This window comes from Rhinopithecus bieti, unplaced genomic scaffold, assembly GCF_001698545.2.
Source record: "Rhinopithecus bieti isolate Rb0 unplaced genomic scaffold, ASM169854v2 scaffold_2272, whole genome shotgun sequence".
Taxonomy (NCBI): Eukaryota; Metazoa; Chordata; class Mammalia; order Primates; family Cercopithecidae; genus Rhinopithecus; species Rhinopithecus bieti.
In genome coordinates this window covers 1,730,442-1,757,779 of record NW_016804163.1, presented here as the reverse complement: position 1 = coordinate 1,757,779, position 27,338 = coordinate 1,730,442, and the positions used below count along the sequence as shown (strand labels likewise).

Sequence of the window (27,338 nt, the reverse complement as noted above, 5' to 3'; positions counted from 1 at the left end):
TCACTGAAAAACTTCATATAATGGACAATCATTTGCATATACACACTCAGCAGGTGGTAAGCCCTGTTCAGACATAGCAGATATCACACATGTGATTTATATCTGATTAAAATGGAAATTCAACAATGAATCAAAGTATTAGTTTACAATATCATTAGAAAAATATTCAGGAAAAATTTTCTCCCTATCTGCCTTAATCCAGGAAATCATATCTCTGCTATTAGCATATCTTATTCTCCATCACTTTTGAATGATTCCTGAATGCTGGTGACTCTTGGGTAATTGTAAACTTAATACTTTTTTTCCAGACAGGTTGGGTTCTCTAGGATCGTGATTTTTAGAGAGTCTGTTTTGAAAAATTTTCTTTTCTTTTTTCTTTCTTTTTTTTATTATACTTTAAGTTCTGGGATACATGTGCAGAACGTGCAGGTTTGTTACCTAGGTATACACGTGCCATGGTGGTTTGCTGTACCCATCAACCCATCATCTACATTAGGTATTTCTCCTAATGCTATCCCTCCCCTTGTCCCCCACCACCCAACCAGCCCCAGTGTGTGATGTTCCCCTCCTTATGTCCATGTGTTCTCATTGTTCAACTCCCATTTATGAGTGAGAACATGTGGTGTTTGGTTTTCTGTTCCTGTTAGTTTGCTGAGAATGATGGTTTCCAACTTCATCCTTGTCACTGTAAAGGATATGAACTCAGTCTTTTTTATGGCCACATAGTATTCCATGGTGTATATCTGCCACATTTTATTTATCCAGTCTATCATTCATGGGCATTTGGGTTGGTTCCAAGTCTTTGCTATTGTGAATAGTGCTACAGTAAGCATACATGTGCATGTGTCTTTATAATAGAATGATTTATAATCCTTTGGGTATATACACAGTAATGAGATTGCTGGGTCAAATGGTATTTCTGGTTCTACATCCTTGAGGTATACAACAATACAGAGCCTTCATGGAAACTTTGAAAGAAACAGTTTCTTTCCTATGTTGACAAAAACATAAGAGGTTGGGCACAGTGGGTCACACCTGTAATCTCAGCACTTTGTGAGGCGGGCAGATCACCTGGGGTCAGGGGTTTGAGACCAGCTTGGCCAACATGGCGAAACCCCATCTCTACAAAAAATACAAAAATTGGCTGGGTGTGGTGGCATGCACCTGTAATTCCAGCTACTTGGGAGGCTGAGGCAGGAGAATCACTTGAACCCGGGAGGCAGAGGTTGCAGTGAGCCAAGTTCTTGTCACTGCACTCCAGCCTGGGCAACAAGAGCGAAAAACAAACAAACAAAAAACATAAGAAAGCAAACAATTTAGGCAGGCAGAAGGGTCTTTAAGAAAGAGGGAGATAGGCCGGGCGCGGTGGCTCAAGCCTGTAATCCCAGCACTTTGGGAGGCCGAGACGGGCGGATCACGAGGTCAGGAGATCGAGACCATCCTGGCTAACATGGTGAAACCCCGTCTCTACTAAAAAATACAAAAAACTAGCCGGGCGAGGTGGCGGGCGCCTGTAGTCCCAGCTACTCGGGAGGCTGAGGCAGGAGAATGGCGTAAACCCGGGAGGCGGAGCTTGCAGTGAGCTGAGATCCGGCCACTGCACTCCAGCCTGGGCGACAGAGCGAGACTCCGTCTCAAAAAAAAAAAAAAAAAAAAGAAAAGAAAGAGGGAGATAGAACAAGATAGACAAAATAATGAAGAGATTAAAAGGAAGAAGGCTTTCTGGAAGGGGAGCATAGTGAGATAGCAGTATTGACAGGTGAGGATCCTGAGGTTGTGTGAAGCACAGAGGACTGCAGGCTGACTCTCAGAGGTGGAGAGAAAAACTGAACCTGGAAGGTAATGTCCAAAGCCAGAAGAGACAAATATTGGGCTGAGGTAGGATTTAATATGCTGAGAATGTTCACTTAAAGGGGAAAATAGCTCAGTCACTGAATGTGGTACCTTTTAAATTATCCATCTGGAAAAATAGTATAAGATTCTCCTACCACTGCTGATTGAAATAAAACTGTGTAAGAACAAATATCCTCGCAGTGTTAGAGTTTTATCATTACAAATCAGTGCCTAATCTTTTCTTGTCAAGCATTCTATTGTTAAAATAAAAAGCTTGCTAAAGCTACACATCATGGTTGGGTTTACAGAAAACAAAACAGATTTTCATATTTCCCTTAAGAGGATTAACCATTTTGACAGGAAAATATATTTGAATAATTTTATTTAAAATAGATTCAAAATTCACATTATGTTAAAGCATCCAATAGCTTTCATTCTACTTTATAAAATGTGATAAAATGTTAAGATGTATTTTGTGATGAAACTCAATTCTCAACTAAAGACTCTATTTCAGAAGAAATTTTCCTTTTAATTCCTGGACCGTGGTAATCATTTAGAAATTGTGGCTATATATGATTACTGGATTATGGTCATTATAAAGCAATAGAAAATAACTTTCATATAATAGTTCACTTTAAGTAATAGAAAGGCATTTTAAAGAACAAAATAGCAAATTTGAATAGCACCTCTATAGTTTAGAGTGACTAAATACCTTTGCAGCAGAAGGTGTGTCTTTCAGATGTTGAATATTAATTGGACAGGTTGATATATTTGAATATATCAAGAGGAAGCAAAATACAAAGAGGCAGGGAAAGAAATCGTGACCCTAGTGAGTATTCAAGCATTTCCTATGTTAAAAATGTGAAGGTAGGCCGGGCGCGGTGGCTCAAGCCTGTAATCCCAGCACTTTGGGAGGCCGAGGCGGGTGGATCACGAGGTCAGGAGATCGAGACCCTCCTGGCTAACACGGTGAAACCCCGTCTCTACTAAAATACAAAAAACTAGCCGGGCGAGGTGGCAGCGCCTGTAGTCCCAGCTACTCGGGAGGCTGAGGCAGGAGAATGGCGAGAACCCGGGAGGCGGAGCTTGCAGTGAGCCGAGATCGCGCCACTGCACTCCAGCCTGGGCGACACAGCGAGACTCCGTCTCAAAAAAAAAAAAAAAAAAAAAAAGTGAAGGTACATATTTTGGTTCAGGCTGGTGCTTCTACTTTGTGTGTGTGTGGAAGAAATATTCCTTCTGAAGAATTAACATGCAGAAATTGAGTACTGACATCCTAGGGAAGTTGAATAACTTTGGTAATCCAAGGCAAAAGCCCAGCTAGCCTGAGAAGGGGATATCCAGGTGTCCAGCCAGAAAAAAACTGGAGATGGAGAGAAGATGAGAGGAGAGAAGGGAAGGTGAGGTCAGAAAAGAGGTCAGGGAAGAAAAGGGGAAGGGAGGTGATATGCTTTGGCTCTGTGTCCCCACCCAAATCGCATATCGAATTGTAATCCCCATATGTTGGAGGAGTGGTCTGGTGGGAGATGATTGAATCATGGGAATGGACCTCCCCTTGCTGTTTGTGTGATAGAGTATTGAGTTCTCAAGAGATCTGGTTGTTTGATAAATCTATGGCAATTTCCCACTTCTCTCTCTCTCTCTCTCCTCTTTCTCTCTCTCTGCTCTCTCTCTTTTATGATCTTTTTTGTTATTTTTTTTCTCTCCTCCCTTCTCTCTTCTGTCTCTTTCTCTCATGCTTCCCCCATAGTAAGATGGGTTTTACATTTCCCCTTTGCCTTCTGCCATGATTGTATGCCTCTCTGAGGCTTCCTCAGTCATGTGGAAATTTGACTCATATGATAAACCTATTTTTTTCATAAATTACCCAGTCTCAGGCAGTTCTTTATAGCAGCATGAGAACTAACTAAGTATCAGAAGGCCAAGAGAGATGAGAGGATAAGGATGATAGGCAGAGGCGGAGAAGGGTACGAGGATAGGGATGGGAGTGCAAGAGATGCAGGGGTTATGAGGATTGAAGAGCAGGGATAGGGGAGGCCAGGAAGGAGGAGGTGGAAAGGAGCCACAGGTAAGGAATTATGAAAGGGGGAGAAGTAGGGGAGAGGAGGCCAGCAGAGAGGGAGTGAGAAGGGGGCCAGGAGGTGGGAGCCAGGGAGGGGATACCAGGAGGTAAGACTTGTTATCTGTGAAAAGGACTTTTGGAACCTAATTCCTTGAGGAATTATGGAAAGCAATTGGGTATATTTCAGCAAGATGATAAATCAATATTTAAAATTATATATTATTATTAATAGTTATATTCTATTTATTTTGTGACTGAAGTGTAAGATGTGTGTGTGTGTGTCGTGTGTCTCTTAATTTTTGAAGTGTAGAATCACTTTTGAAAGGGATATGTCTCAGTTGGATATTCTTTTTCAGTAATCTAAGAATGATGTGAGTAGTATTTGGACTAAGTGATGCGACGGCATGAATGTAAATAAAGAATTTGATAAAGTTATAAAGAGCAAGGACTTTATTAATTGACTGGGTAGTAGAAGTACGATGAAAGAATGGTTAGTAAGGGAATGCCTAAAGTCTTTGGCTTACGACACGAAACTGAAAGGATAGTGCGTGCCTTTTTATTAGTAGGTTAAAAGAATGAGAAAAATGGCATATTACTTTTCTACAGGCCCGCGGAAGTTATGTAATATGCTGTTATCTAAACTCCTTTAAAGCAGGAAACATTTATGCTTTGCTTTTAGAAAACAGAAATGAGTATTTTTCTTTCTACTGTTCCAATTTTTAGAAAACAGGAAAAGGTATTTTTTCAATTCTGTTTTTTTTTTTTACATGGAGGATTTTCTAGCTGTGCAAATTATGTTTTGCATCGAATCACTTTTTTTCTAGTGCTTTTCTCTTAAGTTACAGGCTTTTGAGCACTTATTAGATCGAAATATTTATCAGATTTTAGAGCATCTCTTTCAATAAATCAGCCACTGAACATAGTGAAATAAACTGGTTTTCGTCAGAGAAACAATATGATATTAGATTTGGGTAAATTAATACTTCTTCCTTCATGAGTAAACGTGTATTATATGTGACTTTTTGGACCAGAAATTAGGTTAGTTGTTTCGACATTCAATGGTCAGGTGATATTCAGACATTAACTAATAATCTATCATGTATCGAATTCCATATTATTTTCAAAGGAAAATTAATGATTAAAATATAGCAATTTTCTCTATTTAAACATTTCTTTTGATTTATTAAACATTTCTAAAGACAGAGCAATAAATGATAAGGTGGAATATCATATTACAGAAACTATAACCTTGATGTTTAGAATAATATCAAATAAGAATACCTGGGTTTTTAAAAATGTGTATGATCCCAGAAGTGTTTTAAGGAACAAATAATAGTAATGAAGCATGTTTCCCAAAATATTCTCATTTGCAATAAAACAAGTTGAAAGAAAAAAAAATCTCTAGTATGTTTTTATATTAAAGGCCAAACACAAACTGTACTAAGAAGAATTAATACTCCAGAAATAATTAGAAATACATTTCTTCTTCTGTTACACACCTATATTATTGCTAAAGTTTTTGACTCCACAAGTATTTGCCAGTAAAAAATTATTTTCAACAGAATATTAACAAAACGGAATGCAGATTTCTTGCCTTGAACATAAGGAGTTCTTTACTATGTCTAATGTTAAAGGAGGATATTTTATATATTTCATGTAAATTTATGTAATCATATAACCATAAATATGCTTTTATTTGCTAGTTCTGAGATTTTAAGTCGTTAAAACTAAATTTTCTTTGAGAACAGTTCTAAAATATTACAAGTAACTGATCACTTTCAAATCATTCTTCTCTTACTTTTTCCTTCATTTCTTTGATTTACACACATACAAACACGGAGACACCAAATATATTTTCATCTCCAACAAATCTGTGTATTCAAATGGATGGGATAAGATCACCTGTTATGGCCCAATGGACATACATAAACTGCACGTATGTGCATTGGGGCAATTGTAAACTGCATTTTAATTGAATTATAGAATTAGTTCTCTCTAGATTCATTAGTTGAATGTCTTTAATGTTCTAGTCACTGTGAAGACAAGGATAAATAAGATATAAGTTCTTTGCTAAGAAGCTTATAGACTGGTATAGAAACACATATATTAAAATTATTATTCAATGCCATAGTTACAGAATGAAGTGATTAACCAGAGCATGGGAACACAGATGAAAATGGAACAAACTGACCAGGAAATATGGTATAGATTCATCATTTCTCTCATACTAGTCACCCTTCACCTCCATTTACATACACACACCCACACACACACACACTCAACTCTAGTTTGGTTTTCAAGTAGTTTTGCACTAACTTCTTTTTTTCATCTTTTTATAGATATAAGATATATGTATTTTTTTAAAAATCTGGATCGTGCAGTTCATGTACTGTAACTGTAAGCTAAGAGTTGACGGCAGGGCTAGGGCTCTGTAAAATGTGCATTCCATTTGGAGAGGAACCAAGGAAAAATCAGTCTGAGTTGTTTATTTCAATGTATCAATTCATTTTTCCCATAGCTTTAGATAATTTGGGAAAAGGATTGTTCACACTCCCGTATCTCATTCTTCATTTCGTCTTTAAGTGTTTTGCTTTCCAAATTTTATTAATCCTATGACTGATTTCATTGTAGCAGATTTTTTATTGTCCAAAGGAGAAGTAGAAAATGGAATAAATTGTTCAAAGATTGATTCTTGTGATAATACTTTCTATCTTCACTGAAGATTTGGTACTAGTAATCAGAAATGTATGAACATTGGTTTTAGACTCTGTATTTTAACTTCAGCCACAAATTCATCATGTACAGAAAGAGAATTTCATGTAGTAAGAATGCTCATTTATTGAATGTCTACATTGTGCCTGGGGTATCTGGGTGTGCATATTGTAGCATATATTCTAACAATAAACTGTAGGTAAAATCACTCCAGTTTTATGGTTTAAACTGAGTCTGGGAAAAGTTAACTTCTCCAAAATCTCTCCCCGTTCAAAAGTTAAATCAAGTCACTTTTCACTATAGCCTTCTTCCTATTTCCTTTTGGATGGAGTCATGCTCTGTTGCCCAGGTTGGAGTACAGTGGCACAATCTTGACTCACTACAACCTCCACCTCCCAGGTTCAAGTGATTCTCCTGCCTCAGCCTCCCAAGCAGCTGGGATTACAGGCGCCCACCACTACTACTGGCTAATTTTTGTATTTTTAGTAGAGGCGGGGTTTCACCGTGTTGGCCAGGATGGTCTCGATCTCCTGACCTCATGATCTGCCTGCCTCAGCATCCCAAAGTGCTGGGATGACAGGCATGAGCCACCGCGCCCGGTCTCCTTTTCCCTTTCTAAGGGAACAAAAAGTCTTGCAGAAAATTTCTGTTAAAGAGCTATTGACTATTTTAAGATCAGTAATAATGTCTAAAAGCAGCATTAAATACAGTTAATGATCAGTTCGTCTGCTTTAGTGTATAATACAACAGGAAATAAAATGTTTTTGTATTCAAGCTAACTTCTGCAATGATTCACACAACATACTCTTGTCTGCTCCATTGTTTTGCATTGTGAGAGAAAGAAATCAGTGAGTTGTGTTCAAGCCACAGGAATCCCAAGGTGGTCAGACCAAAAATTATGCTATTTTCCATTTATGTTTTCTTACTAGTAGGAAAATCCACTGTTATAAAATGTTGCATGCATTTTTATATTTTTTTCAACTCATGATGACTTTTATAAAACACTTGATTCACATGATTACATATGCCTGAGAATTCTTTAAACTTGTTAATAGTACGTATTATCTGAAAGCATAAAATATATTTGAATATGGGTTTGTTTTCTAGATTTCACACAACAGAACTCAGTGGGACACTTGGGAGTCTGAGGAAAGATTTTTAGGTTGCCAAACAGTGTTCAAAATGTAAAAGTAAATTTGGCTTTCATAAACATAATGAACAAAAGGAACTCAACATTTGAATTTAGCCTTCTTCCAAAATATGCCGTCATTTTTTGCATTTTCCATTTTAACATTCAAACAGCAAAATAATTATCTTGGTTCTGTTTTTCTGTGTCTCAACTCTTTGCAAATGGAAATATATTCAAAGAAGATGAAGGAAGTGGTTAGGCTTTTTCTGCAAGTTCAATTATCTTTGTGTTCTTGCTCATTATTTTGAAGCAGACCCAGAGAATCTTGTTGGTTATCTATTGAGATTGAACATTTATATAAACGCAAGAAAGATAACTGTGAATGAAGATGTTGTTAAGCAAATGTTCACAGTCATGTGTGTGGGTGTGCAGGGTAAACATAGGAAAATTGATTACTCGGTCATGAGACTTGCTAAAGGCTTTCCACATCATCTGCTGAGACTCATGCCTCATTTCTATTAAGAGAAGGAATATTTGATAATGAAATCCTCTTTATCTGAACATACTTGTTTTAATGAGTATTAACTTCATAAGACAAGGAAATATCTGGATAATTTAATTTGGGTGGTAAGATAAAGCATGCATCAACTAGTATTTTGTGATATACTCCTTGTGGTAAAGGCACATGATTAGAAGAAAAGCTAACATTTCCATTGTATATGTTATATATACACATTTCATTACTATTTTGTATTTTAAGTCCATTCAAAATCTCCGTATTAAAACTACATTATTTTACAACAACGTATTGAGACTCATTGAGTTTGTTCACAGTATTTTCTTTTGGAGGAACATGTCTCCTTTCCAGCATAGCTGAATTGAGCTACAACTTGCTGAGATCTGTGAATTTCGGGCCCTGTGCTGCCCCTGTGGTATCTTTGTACTTCTATGGGAGAACATGTTAGTATATTGTGATAGTATTCTGTTTATCATGTCTATTCTCCTGCTTAATCTGGAAGCTACTTGACAGCTAGATATTTGGAAAGACGTAGTATTTGTAAGGATAGTGTTTAGCAATTGGCTGCTTTCTGATTTAAATGAGATTCAACGTTAATGACTTTATGTAAAGTTAATAAATTTAAACATATGCACCTCAATGAATTTTTAAAAAGAATACACCCAAGTAGCCAATACCCAGATCAAGATACCCAATACCCAATAGAATATTGTTGACATTCTAGAAGCCTTCTTCATGCCTTCCTCCTGTCATTACCACTCCAACTAAGGGTAAACACTGTTCTGAGTTTTCATGAGTAGCTTTTCCTCTTTTTGAACTTGTTATAATGGGGATTGTACAGTATGTATTATTTTGTGCCAGCTTCTTTTACTTCTCATTTTGTTTGTGAGATTCCTCCAACTGTAGCACTAGTTCATCTGTTTTTATTGTTACATAGTAACTATGGTAAAATTTTGCATCCGTTTTAGTTTATAGACAAAGATTCATTCAATTTTGAGCAATTAGGAATAATGTTGCTATGACAATTCTTACGGGATGTGGGTTTCCATTGCAGTTTTAATTTGCACTTCCTTGGTAACATATAATGTAAGAACTATCCACGTGATTATTGCCTATGTGCATATTGTCTTTCATGAAGTACGTCTTCAAGTTTTTAGCATGTTATTGAAAAATCATATGGTTAACTTTTTCTTGTCAGTTTGTGACTTTATGAGTCCTCAGTGGAAATATGCACGCTTAATGCGTTCCTCACGCTATTATTTGCCTTTTCGTTCTGTTGACGATGTCTTTCTTCTCATAAACAGAAATTCATAGGTTTAATAAAGTTCTATCTATAAATATTTTTACTTTGTGGTTAATGCTTGATACCCTGTTTAGAAAAATCTTTGTTACCTGCAATATCCTGAATGATTTTTCTTAGATGACTTCTAGGAGGGTTATAGTTTTTACACTTTTAGTGAGCATTCTATTGGGAACTGAATTTTTTTATAAACTGTGATGTAGCTGTTAGTTCCATATGGACATGATTGAGCTAGTTCCTTTTGTGGAAAAAGGGACAAATAATTTCACATACTGAACTGTCATAAATTAGGTCCCCAGAGATGTGGATCCATGTTTGGACTCTTAATTCTCTTTCATTTGTCTATTTGTCTCTTTCTGAGCCAATGAGTCATTGTCTTAATTACTGTAGCTTTATATCACTCTAAATTTGTTCTTTTTTTAAAAAATAGTTTTGGCTTTCTTTGACTTTTTCTATTTTCAAATGGGTGTTAATATCAACTTATCAATTTCCACAAAATAAAATGTATGAAGTTTTGACTGGAATTATTGAATGCATAGGTTGATTTGGGCATAAATGTCATCCTCACAATTTTGAGCTTTCTAGTCCACAAACAGACATAATATATTCCTTCACTTTTTAAGATATTCTTTAGTTTGTCTTACAAGTGTATTGTAGTTTATAGGATGTAAGCTTACCTATCTTCTGGTACATCCCTAGCTACCTAATGCATGTGATGCTATAATAGAATTGTGTTAATTATTACTATTTGATATTTGATGTCTAAATATTGGTTTCTAAAATGTAAAAATACACATAATTGTGTATATTGACTTCAGTAACTTTACTAAAAATCACTTATTAGTTTTAATAGTTTGTGAATTATTTTGAATTTCTACTTACACAATCATATTGGACAAAATGAGAGTTTTATTCATTTTCACTTCTATTTAATTTCCTTTCCTCATCATACTAATGGCTAGACCTCTCCTTTTATATAATACTGAACAGTAGTGGCATTAGGAGGCACATCCTTTTCATACTGTTTTCAGGGGGAAACTATCAATAATTCAAAATTAAAGGTGATTGCTTTAGGTTTTCTGCAGAAAACTGTTATCATATCAACTACTTTCCCTTCTATTTTTAGCTGGTTAATTTTTCAAATTGTAAACTGATGTTGAATTTTACCAAATGCATGTTATTCATGTATTGGTGTGTTTCCACTTTATTTTGTTAATATGGTTTATTAAGTCAATCACAATGATTGATAATCAAATGCTAAACCAAAGTTATATTTCTGAAGCATATTCAACTTTGTGATATATTAATTGTTTTAAACACCAAATTTCTCTTGCTAACACTTCTGTTAGGGCATTTATGTCAGCCTGAGAGATTTGCAATTAAGTCCTGGTAAGGTCTTGGTATCAAGGTTTTATTGACCTCATAAAATGAGTTGGCATGTGTTAACTCTTTTTTTCTTACCTGGAAAAGTTTGTGAAAATTGATATCATTTCTTCCTGGTAAGAAAATTTCTTCTTTCTGAATTCTTCATAAATAATCTCTGCTAGAATATTTTCTTTTAAATATCTCACATTCATTCATTTATTCTTTCATTCATACAATAAATATTTACTTAATGTCCACTCTAACAGACATTGTGCTAGCCTTGCAGATGGAATGGTGAGCAGAGAGAAGCATGGATAGTACCCGCATTGAGCTCACAGTATAGCTGGTGTGGAAGATAGAGTAATCCAATAATTTAAAAGCATGGACCAAACTCTGTTAAAAAATTATGAAGTATGGATACCAGTGCTCAGAGACTACAGCAGGGACACCTAACCTATAAAATGATTATGAAGTCTTCCTTAGAAAGCTAATAGTCAGAAGTAGATAGACTGCCTCATTTCTTTTTTCTTGTTTGAACTTATGTCTAATTCATGTGGTTAGAATGTTCTAAATGAGGATAACTGGCTCCCCAGTGTGGTTCATTTTCTATGTTACATAGAGGATGTCTCAAAGTATTGGAGTTTGGTGATCCAAAAGCAAATTCATGTCCTTCACACTACACAAAAATTTGGAACAAATACTACATACTTAAGTCAGAAATGAAAACACTAAAATAACTTAGCCTCACTGGGCCCTTAACAGCAATGCCTAAAAATAAATACTTGCTGCTTGTCTTAAATTTAGTGCAGTCATTTAATCTCATCATTTTCTACTTTCTGGCAAAATACATAACTTTTATTTTCCAGGATGCTATATTTTATAAAACTTTTGATATTTATTAATTTTATAAATATAATATCTTTATTAATATTTTACAATAACTTCTTCGNTACATATACACCATTTAATATAATTGTAGAGAAAAATAAAATAAAATATTCCAAAATAATTTCAAAACTCCCTTAGCAAAGAGCCAAAAGTTTCAATGTCAAAAATGTTTCAAGATTTGTATTCTTCTATTTGGGATATGATGAGTATAAAGAATTTGCTAAATGTGCTAGATCAAATATCACTTTGCTCTAGAAGCTTGTAAAATTATAAATTGGAATACTTTCTAAAAATTATGAAAACTACTGCAGTTTTCTGAGAACTGTGTTTTTTAATTGTTTAAAGCTGAAATATTGGCCGGGCATGGTGGCTCACTTCTTTAATCCCAGAAGTTTGGGAACCCAAGGCAGGTGGATCACGAGGTCAGGAGTTCGAGGCCAGCCTGGCTAACATAGTGAATCCTTGTCTCTACTAAAAGTGCAAAAATTGGCTGGTCACAGTGGGGCACGCCTGTAGTTCCAGGTACTCAGGATGCTGAAGCAGGAGAATTACTTGAACTCGGGAGACATAGGTTGCAGTGAGCTGAGATTGCACCACTGCACTCCAGCCTGGGCAACATAGCAAGACTCCATTTCAAACAAAGAAAAAAAAAACCCTGAAATATTGTAGAATCGAATAAATGTTTAACATGTCAATTTGGTGTTTTAATTTGAAATTGGGTAATTAAAACTGTGATTATTTAATAGTATTATTATTTTGTTTTTTACAACATCTATTTTAAATACGCAGGATACATGTGCAGGTTTTTACATGGGTATATTGCACCCAGGTAGAGTATAGTACCTAATAGGTAGTTTTTCAGCTCTCCTCCTCCCAGTAGTCCACAATGTCTATTGTTTCTATTTTTATGTCCATGCATACTCAATGTTTAGCTCCCACTTAAAAGTGAGAATATGCAGTATTTGGTTTTCTGTTCTTGCATTAATTAGCTTAGGATTATGGCCTCCGGCTCCATCCATGTTGCTGCAAAGGACAATATTTCATTCTTTCTATGGCTGTGTAGTATTTTATGATATATATGTGAGGCAGGAGAATAGGGTCTGGAGACAGGGAACCTAAGGCCAACCTGAGGCTGACTTCTTGGAATTGAACCAAAAAGAAAACCTCACCTCTCCATGCCTAAGTGACAAGAAACCAGAGGCACCTGCCACTACAAACCCCCTCCACTCCCCTGTAGCACAAATGGGAAGTACCTATCATTGGTCTGGGGCCAAGCCTTCACTTCAGCCTTTGATTGGTGGCGGGGGCAGCATTTCAGCCCCTGATTGGTTGTGGGCCAAGCCTCCGCTTCGGCCTCTCATTAGTCATGGGCCAATGCTTCATTCGCATAGGTTGTAACCAATTGGAAGCCTCTAAAGGGTACATGTAGGTGTTACCAAATTCTTTTAGCTTAGTAAAAACTAAAGAACATTGCAATCGGGACCCTTGAGCCACTTTCTCGAGCCCGCTCCCTGTCTCTAGAGTGTATGTTTGCGTCAATAAATCTGCGCTTTCATTGCTTTTTTCTTTTGTTGTTTTGTTAGTGCGTCTTAGAATTCAGAATACCAAGAATCAGGACAACTTGCAGTCAAGACTTTCCATCAGGTAACTTGTGTGCCACCTTTCTTTATCCAATCCACCATTGATGGATGCCTAGGTTGATTCCATGTCTTTGCCATTGTGAAAAGCAGTGATGAGCCTATGAGGGCACATGTCTTTTTGGCTTCATGATCTATTTTCCTTTGGGTATATACCCAGTAATGGGATTGATTGCTCTGTTGAATAGTAGCCTTGTTTTAAGTTCTTTAGCAAATCTCCGAATTGCTTTGCATGGTGACTGAAGTAATTTACACCTCCAGCAACAGTGTATGAGCATTCCTTTAACTCTGCAGCCTCACCAGCATCCGTTGTTTTGGGGCTTTTTAGTAATGGCCATTCTAACTGGTGTGAGATAGTATCTCATTGTGGTTTCGATTTGTATTTCCCTGATGGTTACTGATAATGAGCATCATTTCACATGTTTGTTGGCTTCTTGTGTGTCTTCTTTGTGAAATGTATGTTCATGTCCTTCGCCCACTTTTTAATGGGGCCATTTGTTTTCTGCTTGTTGATTTAAGTTCCTTAAGCATTCTAGATATTAGACGTTTGCTGGATGCGTAGTTTGTGAATAATTTTTCCCATTCTGCCGGCTGTCTGTTTACTCTGTTGATAGGTTCTTTTGCTGTGCAAAAGCTCTTTAATTTACTTAGGTCCCACTTGTCAGTTTTACGGTTTTTCTTTTGCAATTGCTTTGGGAGACTTAGCCAAAAATTATTTGCCAAGGCTGATGTCAAGAAGGGTATTTCCTAGGTTTTCCTTTCTTTTATAGAAATTCTTTTATTTCATAAAATTCTTTTCAGAATTGTATAGTTTGAGGGCTTACATTTACACCTTTAATTCATCTTGAGTTAGTGTTTGTGTATAGTAAAAAGCAAGGGTCCAGTTTCATTCGCTGCATATGGCTAGCCAGCTATCCCAGCAACATGTACTGCATGAGGAGGCCTCTTCCCATTGCTTGTTTTTGTTGGCTTTTTCATAGATTTGGATGGTTGTAGGTGTGTGGTTATATTTCTGAGTTTTCTATTCTGAGTCTTTTGGCAAAGTCTTTAGGGTTTTCTAATTATAGAATCATATCATTAGTGAAGAGAGATAGTTTGACTTCTTTTTCAATTTGGATGCCTTTTATTTCTTTCTCTTGCCTGATCGTTCCTGCCAGGACTTCCAGTATTAGGTTGAATAGTAGTGGTGAGAGTGGGCATCCTCGTCTTGTTCCAGTTCTCAAGGGGAATGGTTTCAGCTAAAACCTGTGAATTTTAATTACATTCCTAAAATACATTTCACTGGATAAAATATAGGCAGAAAAATAAAAATATTGAAATGGGCACAAGTTGTTATTTGAATAGTACAGAATAGCCAGACTGACATGATATTATAAGTATTTGGAAATGTTTTCTGTTAAGTCAAATCTCCATGAAATTACAATGTAAAAAATGATGTGTAATAATAACAATGATTAAAATAGATCTTTGCTGATCTGAAAAAGTCTTTGTCTATCTTACATGTACACACTATCACACACTCACACATGCACTCCATAAATAAAAACTGGAAAGGCATAGAGAGACAAATATATATGTACCTCTTGGATTCTGGTAAGAAGGAAATAGGTTAATATATGTGAAATACTCAGGAAAATTCCTGATAATTTCTCTCTCTCTTTTTCTTTTTTTCACTATACTTTATGTTCTAGGGTACATGTGCACAACGTGCAGGTTTGTTGCATACCTGTATAACATGTGCCATTGTTGGTGTGCTGCACCATTACTCATCATTTACATTAGGTATATCTCCTAATGCTTCCTCCCCTCCCCACACCCCACAACAGGCCCCAGTGTTGTGAGGTTCTCCTTCCTGTGTCCAAGTGATCTCATTGTTCAGTCCCACCTATGAGTGAGAACATGCGGTGTTTGTTTTCCGTTCTTGCGATAGTTTGCTGAGAATGATGGTTTCAGCTGTATCCATGTCCCTACAAAGGACATGAACTCATCCTTTTTATGGCCTGCATAGTATTCCATGGTGTAAATGTGCCACCTTTTCTTAATCAGTCTATCATTGATGGGCATTTGGATTGGTTCCAAGTCTTTGCTGTTGTGAATAGTGCCACAATAAACATACGCATGCATGTGTCTTTATAGTAGCATGATTTATAATCCTTTGGTATAACTCAGTAATGGGATGGCCTGGTCCAAATGGTGTTTCTAGTTCTAGGATCCCTTGAGGAATCGCCACGCTGTTTTTCCCAATGGTTGGACCTAGTTTCTCTTTTATCTTCTCTCTTTCTTGCTGTCCACAAGTTTCATTGTTAGATGCCAAGCAGTTCAGTTTATCTGTTATTTGATTTACAGAAGTTACTCTTATATAAAGGTAAGTATTACAAAATATATTGAGAGGCACTAAAATGATTTATTCTCATAGTAAATGAAACTGATGAAACTGATGTGCTTAAAGATTTTAATGCCACTTTATGTGTTCAAAGTAAGCGCTACTGAACTTAAGGTGCTATTTGAATAGAAAGCTTTTCTCATGCTATTGTATTTGGCATTCAAAAAATGGGAAAGAAAAAGCTAAATAATACATTGGCAGTTCCATTTTCCAAAGTAAAACAATATTTGCGTTTGAAGTTTAAAATATTTTTCAGTAAATTAGGCCAGGTGCAGTCTGTAATGCCTGCATTTTAGGAGGCTGAGGTGGTCAGATCACTTGAAGCCAGGAGATAGAGACCAGCCTGGCCAACACAGCAAAACTCCGTCTCTACTAAAAATATAAAAATTAGTCGGGCATGTGGTACGTGCCTGTAGCCCCAGCTACTCAGGAGGCCAAGGCGGGAGAATCACTTGAACCAGGGAGGCAGAAGTTGCAGTGAACTGAGGTTACTTCACTGTACTCCAGCCTAAGCAACACAGCAAGACTCAAAAAATAAAAATGATAATAAATAAATAAATAAACTCAATAAGTTATTAAAACTTCAAGATGTAAAAATGAACATGTTCATCTTTACATACCCTTCAGTGGAAGATCATGCAATGAATTAAATGCAGTAATTCTGCTTCTATAAAATCCAAGTACAAAATCCAAGTATTTTGTACTTATAAGTAGTCGTGTGCTCTTGAAAAGCACTTTTGGAAAATGAATCTGTACAGTGTTCTCATTTTCTAATTTTAAATTGTTAAAGGCACCATTTAATGTCAATTTGTATTTCCTGTTGCTGTCACCTCTTTAGAGGGTTAACATATACTAATGAAAACCTAGAATATTTCTCTCTTGTTTGTTTTTATTTTCCAAATATCAAGAGATTAAAATGCATTTTTCTGACAATTCACATTCTTTTAGTAGACTGCAGACACAGAAACTGTGAGGTAATAAATATAGTGTTCTAAGAAACTAAATTTTGGTGTAATTTTTTATGCAGCAATATCGTTTCTGTGGAATACAGGTGTGGCTTAATTGAATCCTCTGTCCCTGGGTCTCTCTCATAGGCTTCAGGGAAGGTGTCAACCAGAGCTGCAGTGGATTGAAGACTCAACGTGGGGTAGATCTGCTGCCAAGCTTCCACAAATGGTTGTGGGCAGGATTTAGTTTCTGGGAGCTGGTGGCCAGAAGCCTTCCTCAGTTCCTTGCCACATGGGCCTCTCCAAACAACTGCTTATGACGTGACTCTTGGATTCATCAGTGACCAAGAGAAAAGGCAATAGAAAGTATGCTAGCAACATGGAAACCTCATTCTTTCATAACCTGATTTCAGAAGTCACATCTTACCACTTTTATAACATTATATTCATTAGAAGCAGGTCACAGGGCCAGCCCCCACTGAGAGGAAGGGAATTAGACAAGGCTGTGAATACCAAAAGAGGGGATAAGTGAGGGACATTTTAGAAGTTTGTCTATATTTTAATTTTAAAAAATGATATTCACACACACTGGGAAAATCAATTTGAACTTTTTTCTTTACCATTTTACCCAATTATTCTGAGGTTAAGGAAACATTTCAAGAATAAAACAAAATATAATTACAAGGTTTGCAGTCGTGGCCATAATCTCACTTTTCTTGGCACNCGTGGCCATAATCTCACTTTTTCTTGGCACTTATTAGTGCCTGATTGATCACATTAATTGTTACATAGCTATAATCTATATTAGTGCCTGATTGATCACATTAATTGTTACATAGCTATAATCTATATTTGAAATTCATGGATAAGAATTAAAATGAAAGATTTATATGCCATAGTATTTACATTACTATATAACCAATGCTGAACTTCTAATACAAAATGTCAACACTAGGAATATCAATTCAAATGATAGTGAATTTCTTACCTGAAGCCACAAAGGCTACAAGGAGATGGTACATTTTTAAGCGTCAAAAAAAAATCAAGTGATAATTGTAGAACTGGTAAAACTATCCTTTGGGAATGAATGGAGAGTAAAGATACCAGATGAAGGAAAACTAGAAGATGCTATTAATAGCAGGAACTACCCTTAAAAATTGGCTAAAGGAAATTCTATAAAGAGAAACAAAATGATAAGAATCCCGTAGCATCAAAAAACAAGAAGAAACAATCAAATAGAAATATGAATATATGATAGAATATCTTTCTCCTCATTTGTTTTAGGAATCATATTTAATGATTGAAATAAAATTATAAAATCATTTTACACTCAAGAAAGTGATATTTAATGATAGAGAAGGTAAAATGACCTAAACAGAAGTAAGTTGTCCATAATTCACTTGAAGAGATGAAATACTCATTTCCAGTAGATAAGGCTGTTACATTTGTGTATTTTAACTCTCAGAACAACAAGTATGAAAACTGTACAAAGTGATAAACTAAAAAATACTGTACATATATCAGCCAGGTGGAATCCACACAAAAATTCAAATAGCAAACAGGAAAGCAAAAGAAGAAAAGCAGGGATGGAAAGAGAGGACAGAAAGAAAACAAATTATAAAATGGCAGATATAAGTTCTAACACATCAATAATTACTGTAAATGTAAATGGCCTAAATAGACCAGGTAGAAGTCAGAGACTGGCAGGGTGAATAAAACAAAAATAAGCAAACAAACAAAAAGCATGAACAAGTTACATGCTATTAATAAGAAACTTAACAAGAAACTCACTTCCTCAGATCATCAATTAAGATTGCCATCTATCACAAATAAAAGAATGTTAAATAACAGAATGGAAAAAAAATACCTTGGAAATACTAGTTTTTTAAAAAATACCTAAGAGTGGCTATGTTAATACCAGAGATGTTACTTCAGAACAAAACAAAACAAAATAAAATATAGAAACCCACCACAGACAAGGAGGAAAATTTCTTGATGATAAAAGGATCAATACATCAGGAAGACATAATGATCCTACATGAGTATACACAAAACAACACAACTTCCAAACATATGAAGCAAAAACAGGTAGAACTGAAAAGAGAAATAGACAAATCAGGAATTACAGCTGAGGATTTCAGAAATCTCCCTGAACAACTAGGAAAATGACTGCACAGAAAATCAGCAAAGGTATAGAGAATCTGAATGATATAATCAGCAAATAGGATCTAATTGTCATGTATAGAAGATTCCACCATACAATTGCAGAACATACATATTTTAAAGTGTCATGTAACATTCACCAAGGTACATATCCTATACAAAAAAAAAAAAAAAAAAAAAAAAAAAAAAAAAAAAAAAAAATAAAAAAAAAAAAATAAAATTTTAGAAAGAAGATCTTTTTTTTGTGTGAAAAAAAAAAAAAAACCTTCAACTAATGTAAAATAATTGAAATTAGGCAGAGTATGTCATCTTTCTGTGATGAAATCAAACTAAAAATCACAACAGAAATATCTCTAAAGAAGTAAAATTAGACAACACATGTCTAAATAATTCATGGTTCAATAAGGAATTCGCCAAGAAAATAAAAAAATACAAAACTGAATAAAATGAAAATACTTTAACATCAAATATTTGAAAGACAGCTAACATAGTGCAGAGAAGAAAGATTATGCCCTAAATTCTTACATAAGAAATAAAGTTCTCAACCTAAGTTCCTACCACAAGAAACTTAGAAAAAGGAGAGCAAAATAAAGGAAATACCAATTCAAATATATAACAATTTCAAAATATATTTTGAATTGTTTTCTTTTATTTTTAATTGTTACTTAAAAATTTAAATTATTTATTTTATTTAAATATAGTTAAATTATTAAATATATATTTAAGATATATGGATTTCTGTGCAGTGTCACTTCCAATCAATATAGGAAGTATATATAAGTTAAATACTGTTATAGATTTTCAAATATTGTCTTGACTTGATCTTCAAGACAGGTATGACAGTCTTACACAACTTCTTAGGGGGTATATTTGAAAAGTGGCTTTTCTGGCTTTCTTACTTTTGAAGTCTGGGTGAAAGGCATAGGTTTCTTATGTCTGATCTTTCTCTTTTCTGAAAGAAAAAACTATCTTGCCCCATCTTTCCTACATGTTTGCTACAACATTTGGATTCACCAGAAATTTTGGAATTTGAAGAAGCTGGGCTTTTAAAAAATTTTTGTTGATTCAATTTATATTTTTTTAAGTGTAAATCTTACTCTTTGGTCGTGCTGTTTACAGTGAAAATTGAATTCCAGATCATACATACAAAATAAAGTTTAATATACCATACCACGCATGATTTTACATAAATACTTTTTGCTTTAAGAACTGGGATGACTGAGTGGAGTATTTGGACACATGCACAGGTATTGCTCATAAAAGTCTTAGGTACATTGTAAAATGTCTGCTTCTGAATCCAATTTTTTCTCTCAGCTTTTTCATGTGGAATATAGTTTAGCCCATTTGGATTATTAATGTAAAGAATGTACTGTTGGGAAAATAAAACTGACTTTAAGAATAAATTTTGTTTTGATTAAAAAAATTATAAGTGCTTTTTGAAAATAATAGGACAATCTTTGAGCTTCACTCTTCAAACTTCATGAAGTCTGAGAAGACTTTCCAGTCAGCCAACATAAAGCAGCTGGCAGCTTTGCACATCCTATCAAATGGGTGTGAGAAAATTTTACCGCATTTTACTGATACATAAGAGCTTTCTCCTGTTCACCACAAAGTGTAAATAGACCTGTGAAGATCTTGTGACTTAGCCACACAGATTCTTTAAGAATAAGTGCGAATATGGTAAATGTTTTAGGAATTTTGCTTAGAAAATGCATAGGAAAATTGGGGTCATCTGTGGTTTGGTTTCCTGAAACCTTAAATGCACAAAAATATTTGGAAATCTCAATGAATTCAATGTTAACGAAAATCTATAATTTTAACAAATAAATGACTTTAAATGTAAATACAACAATAACAAATAGAAAAAATTCCCTGATCTTGATGATATAACCATCCTTCTCTTAGTACCACCTAATTTGTAGTGGAACTGTGATAGGAATTATTTCATAGAGTGATTTTCTCTCACATTAGATACTGATAATAATTATCATTTGGAGTTATTGGCTATGTGCTCTCATTTTAATTTCCTTTTAACATTTTAGTGTTTCTGGAAACAGTTACATTGTCATCATTGTCATTTAATCGATATGAGGTTCTACAAGATGATGTTTACATAGTAATGTAAATTGCAGATACAGTCACCTGCCCAAATTTAGAAAGTGGTAGAATCTTTAACAATATCAGGCTTGTGCAGTGTTATTTCCCATAAAGTGTGCACCACGTCTGTTAGCCACCTGGAAATAGTGCTAAGCTGCTAAGCACATTCTTATACAAAAATAAGATTAGGTGGGGCTATATAGTTCCAGCAGAACTAATGTTAATTTTATTTTTGGCTTAAGGTCTCAAGAAACATTTTGGCTTTTTTATTTGGCACCATTAAGTTGGATTAGATTGCATGAGAACATTGGGATAGTTTGTGGCTTTGTTAACTAAAACCTGGCATAGGTATAAATATTTTAAAATGCTGATGAATTGACTATCAGGTTTTCATACAAACAGGTAAAATATGTAGAACAGACTATATATACATGTATATGTATATATAATACTGTATATTACATTTATTCCATATGTATTCTATATAATATAGAAATATACTTAGGCTGCTAAGCTCAAATGTATGACATAATCTCTTTAAGTCTCAAAATTTGTACACTGGTGAGAAATTTCAGCAATATTTTAAAGCAGAGCTTTCTTGAACCTGCTTGGCATCCCAAGTACTTCATAAGAGTAGTTAAATGATGTATCCACCAAGAAAGTCTAAATTGTCTGAACCTAAATTTGTACTTGGCAGGCAAAGCACCATAAAGGCCTCAAGCTGATCAGCCTGCCAGAAAACAGGAATTTTATTTTTCCAAGACTCATTACAAATTATGCATTGACACTTTATAAAACGGATTATGGATTTTGGATCTCTCTGTATTTCTTTATTCATATTATAAAGAAGTCAGACTGGTCACTTTTTCTCTCTGATCTATGAGGTTATTATTATAATGTAATTTTTAAGCCCCTTAAAACTTATAGAAAACACAGCAATGACATCAAGATACTATGTGGAGAGACTCTGAAATCGTTTATTTTAAAGAACTGGAGTTTTAAAATCATTGAACATTATCTTAGAAACGTAATATTTTATCACGATTTTTTCTCAAATAATTTTACTGAAAACCTAGCCTAAAGGAAAGGCATCACATAGATTTGAACCAGTGACACATTGCTTCAATAACACTAGGTAATAGCAATAGCTTAAAGAGGGAGCAATGAAGAGTAAGCTAGCAAAAGGTCTTGTTTACTGTATTAATTCCATCCCAATTCTTTAAAATAGAGACTTTTTTTTTTTTTTTTTTTTTGAGACGCAGTCTCGCTCTGTCGCCCAGGCTGGAGTGCAGTGGCGCGATCTCGGCTCACTGCAAGCTCCGCCTCCCGGGTTCACGCCATTCTCCTGCCTCAGCCTCCCGAGTAGCTGGGACTACAGGCGCCACCACCTCGCCCGGCTAGTTTTTTGTATTTTTTTAGTAGAGACAGGGTTTCACCGCGTTAGCCAGGATGGTCTCGATCTCCTGACCTCGTGATCCGCCCGCCTCGGCCTCCCAAAGTGCTGGGATTACAGGCTTGAGCCACCGCGCCCGGCCAATAGAGACAATTTCTGTCTGATCAAATAATGCTATTTAAAATTTAATAAAGACTCTTGGCAAACATGAAATTATGTTTTAAACTTTGTGTTTCTGCTCATTTTATGTTACAATGCTTTTGAAAGTAAAATATCTAAGTTTTAAATTATTGACAAGTTGTTCAAATTTATTTTATGTTATTAGTTGCCTGCTTTGGCAAATTATTTTCTGTCTGTATACAATTTAAAAGCCTCTCATTTGCACCAACAAGCATAGACAGAAACTGTCTGTATAATTTGCTACAGTGTAAGGATTTTTAGAATAGAATATTTAACCATGAGCAAATCTTGAACTACATACATATGATGTCATGTGGCCATTTAGTGTAATGGTTTCATTTATCTCATCATCACAACTATAGTCTTCTATTTAAGATTCTGTGTACTGTTACAAAAATTCATGTATATATATATATATATGTATTTGCTTTAGACCTATATGAAATGAATTTTCATACTCATCATTTCTGCATGTTTGACAGGCCACATTTTATAGTACAATAAAGTGTTTATTTTCCTGAATATTAAAATCTGATTCTTTTTCTTTTTATCAGATTATATTTCGTCATATCTATCATAATGATTCTTTCTTAGCATTGTACTTTGAATCTGTGTTAATCCATTTTCTCACTGCAAATGGCTTTTGTTATTTTGTGTGCATTACAGGTCCTATGCTTCTTAGGAAAAAAAATTCAACACAGGTTTCGTTTTCTATAGATTAAGATAAAGCAATAACTATAAACAAGAAGACAAAAATCTTTGTAATGTCTGTTTTATCTTGCCATGGAAGTTTAACTTCTGCCAAAATGCTTTTCTTTTGCTTCATTTCATTCTTCAGATAATACATCAAGTGTCACTTGGGAGAGACTTTGCTAAGTACACAGGGAGTTTTTGGATTACAATACACTGCATATAGCTTCAAAGATATAGTTAAAAACTGTAATTGTTCATTTGGTTTGTTGTTTATGATTGTTAGCAGCATTCAGGATGGCAGAAGTGATGTCTATTTTGTTCACTTTCTAGGAGCAGGTCAGCGGTGGATATTCAACCCACCTTATTTTGTTGTTGTTGTTGGGTTTTGTTTTGTTTTAGGCTTTCAGCAGCGGGAAACCTTGGTTTTTAGCTTCTGTTTCTAGTGATAGTTGGAAAAGAGGGATGAGGAAAGGGTTTTGGTAGCCCAGTGAGAAACAGAAACTAAGAACCCGTGACTGTGTCTTCTCCCTTGGACACCCTTAGACAAAGGGCCACTAAGGGATCTAGAATTCTCGGATCACAGATTTAGTTAGTAGGAAAGTATAACCTGCTACCTGAAGGATGAGAAGCCAGGGGAAGGAGGGTCTGTGGAGAGAGGGGAGTGTGCTCCTGCAGAGCAAACAGGTTGCACCAAGGAGAAGGTGGAGGTGAGGTTGTGCAAGGAATGGACACGTCCAGGGTAGCCGACTCAGGGGATGTGGAAGATGAAGTGACAAAGAGGAGGCCAGAGGGTTGGACAGGCCTGGACCTCACAGTCCCTTTGAGCTGTGATCAGGAGATTGAATGAACTCAAAGACAGTGTCAGGATGAGAAGACTAATTGTTGTGCAATTTAATAGGAGCTATTTTAGCATAAAAATATCCAAAGTGGAAGTATGCCAAATGTATTCCTGAAATACTCTAAAAGATTTAGAGTGAAAACAGTTGATATTTTAAAGCTGTAGAATTTTTATATGAAGAGGTGGTAGCTCTGGATTCAAATTTCCTTAGTTTCCAAACTGGGTTGACCCTTTCTAACTGTATGACTTGGCTGGATACATCAGAGACTAAATCCTAGTTTCTTTATCATTAAGATGGGGATAATAATAGTACTGACTATTCCATTGATTAATATCAATATTATATAGAAATTGGAACTGCAACTTTGTTACACGAAATACAGAGCACTTTTGTAGATTTCATCTTTCCTATGCTTTTCCTGTTTTTTTAAGTACATCATTTCTCTTTCAAAAGACAGAGGGAAAAACATACAAAAAAGTAAATGGTACATTAGTATGTCAAGGTGACATACTAATGACTTGTATAACACAGAGAAAAATGTATGCCTTGCCTACAGGGTAGCTAGGGTTAACCAGTCTGCAGGCGTTTTCCCTTTTAATAGTCACAAGAATTCAATGAGGCCCATGCTATTCTTGTCTCCTTCTATACTAAGGATATTTAGTGAAAGGCAGTTTATGTAATTGGTGCAAGATCATCGTCTAAAAAGTGGCAGAGTAAGACTCTACCCAATAGAGGCTAGAGTCCACTATCTGACACATTAAGTTCTCCTTTGGCAACAAATAATTTTGTTAGTGATACTATATATACTTTGTAGACCCTTAAGATTTTATTTGGTTATGTACTACATGCAAAAATATTTGCAGGAATCATGGTGGACTGATGGTATAAGCATTTTTACAACGCAAAATCAGTACAAGAAACCATAGTCAACAGCGTTAAAATATTTTCCCACGTTATCAGTGGCCCTGTTCTACAACCACTGGCAAATACTTTCATAGTTGTCTGAGCTAAAATACGAAGAGTGCACACATTTGTATAGGGAAATGAAGACTTTAGTGCATGCATATGTGTGTTAACCACCCTCATCTCAAGCAAGTTTTCCTTGCCTGAGAAAACTTTTTAAAACAGGAAATACTCTTCAAGTTCAAGGACTGACTGATTAAGCCCAACTCATTTTTATTTAGTCAGATGTGAAAAAATACACAGTTAATTGGTAGGCAAGATCTCAATGTACCAGAATCCAATTATAGAGTCTTCAAAACACTAGTGAAATAAAAGTTAATGAGACATTTAAAGACATTACAATTTTATGATACTGATTTATTTTGAAAACTAGCAAGGATAATTTTAAGTTTAATATGCTGAATTAAATTCTGTGTCTTCACTTTGGAATTTCAACCAAAAGACATATCATTAAACAGTGAATAGTAAATATATATATGTATTTGTGTGTGTGTGTGTGTGTATACTGTTTCTAATTAAGAGTTCCTTTTGTTCATTTCTTTTTTATATTGGTGTTGGAGTTTGGTCAGTTGTATTCTTATTGCCCTCTGAATTATAATATATGAAGGGAACAAAATACTCCAAATCAGCAATAAATGAAACATGATTGGACATATACCAATGCTAACAAAAATAATTACAACCATGTGTCTATATTATTATAACAAGTATTATAATGAAGAGTGAAGTGGTTTGACATCTCTATATAACACTTGTTAAAATGTTTTCTTCTCTACCATTAAAAGTTAATATTAAGTTTAATATTATAAGATCTCTTAATAAGATAGCCTTAATATTCATCTTTTAAAATATTATGTAGTCTTTTTTCCCAATGATTAAAGGCTTATTTTGTAAGTTAGTTATAGTAATGAAACCCATTCAGTTGATTAAATAGATGGGTCATAAGGAGGCGATTTATGATCTGTAACTATATAAAAGCAAATGAAAAAAAGTGAGAGGATTAAATGTCATGCACATAAAATATTATATAAGATTATTTATACCAGAAAACCATATCTGAGAATAAAAATGGGTAATTATATACAGCCATGGAACTTTATTAATTTACAAATTAAGCTGCATGTTTTGAGCACTTTTTAAAATTCTACTTACTATATTCCTAATATACCTATATTACAATGTTGCATAAAGAATTGGGTATATGTATTGTTACATATGGTATGCCTTACAAATTAATTTGTGTTTGGTATTTATATGGAAAGTTGATTTTAATTCCTTTATGAAGCTTTGCATTGGGCTAAGACTCCATGTCGTGTTATCTACGCTGTAAAGTTTCCTCATTTCTAAGTGATAGTCATAACTTCATCAGTACTCTGTAGATCACCTTGACCATACCTAATAATCTAACACTGACTTGACACATACTATATACTAAACAAAATTATTGAACAAATACACGTATTTGTTATAATGTAAATTATGTATCTTTAAAACTTAACTGTGCTTCTCTCACCCACCAGACTGTAAAACCTTTGACACACAAGAAACATGTCTTTTTCATAATATTTTATTTTTGATCTTTACACAATATTAACCACAGTGAGAAATTAATTCATGTATAAGTTAGATGTGCTTTTGCCTGAAAATAACAGAAAACTCAACTATCATAACTTAAATAAATATAGGTTATTCTGCTCAAATAGCAAAGAAATCAGAGGTATGCTTTCTATGTTGTCATGCCATAGTTCATACCTTAAATCAGGCTCTTATCTTCATGGTTCACCATTTTGAATGTCACGAGAAGGCTGTTATACTCACCTTCTTCCAGAACTATGTCCTTATTCAAACACAAGGAAGGAAGAGAAAAGAGAGTTCCTCATTATGATGTTCTCATATTTTTCTGGATGGGAAATCTCAGCACACTTCATCTCACATCCCAGCAGCCAGAGTCAGGCCGTATGGCTGCCTTGAGACTAGTCAATAGTCAACAGATGAAGGGCATCATGGAAAATGTAGACTATGATTTAACCTCTGGCATTGAAATAAGAGGCTTATTTGCCTATACATCAATAGGTTGTGCATTCTGCCTGAACAAATTGAGGCTTAGCAGGGATAAAGAAAACCATTAAGTAGTTAGTGGACAACAAATATTACAATTTGTATTTTGTAGTGAACAATGTTGCAATAGATATGACCTAAATAGGACTGGATTTGTCAAAATGAATTATTTATGTCAT

At 34.9% G+C, this 27,338-nt stretch overlaps 1 protein-coding gene across 2 annotated transcripts in view; it reads left to right on the top strand.

Annotated features, from left to right (window-relative positions):
* Positions 1–27,338, top strand: part of CCDC102B (coiled-coil domain containing 102B) — a 355,558-nt gene that overhangs the window by 91,600 nt on the left and 236,620 nt on the right. The gene's annotated exons all lie outside the window — the stretch shown is intronic.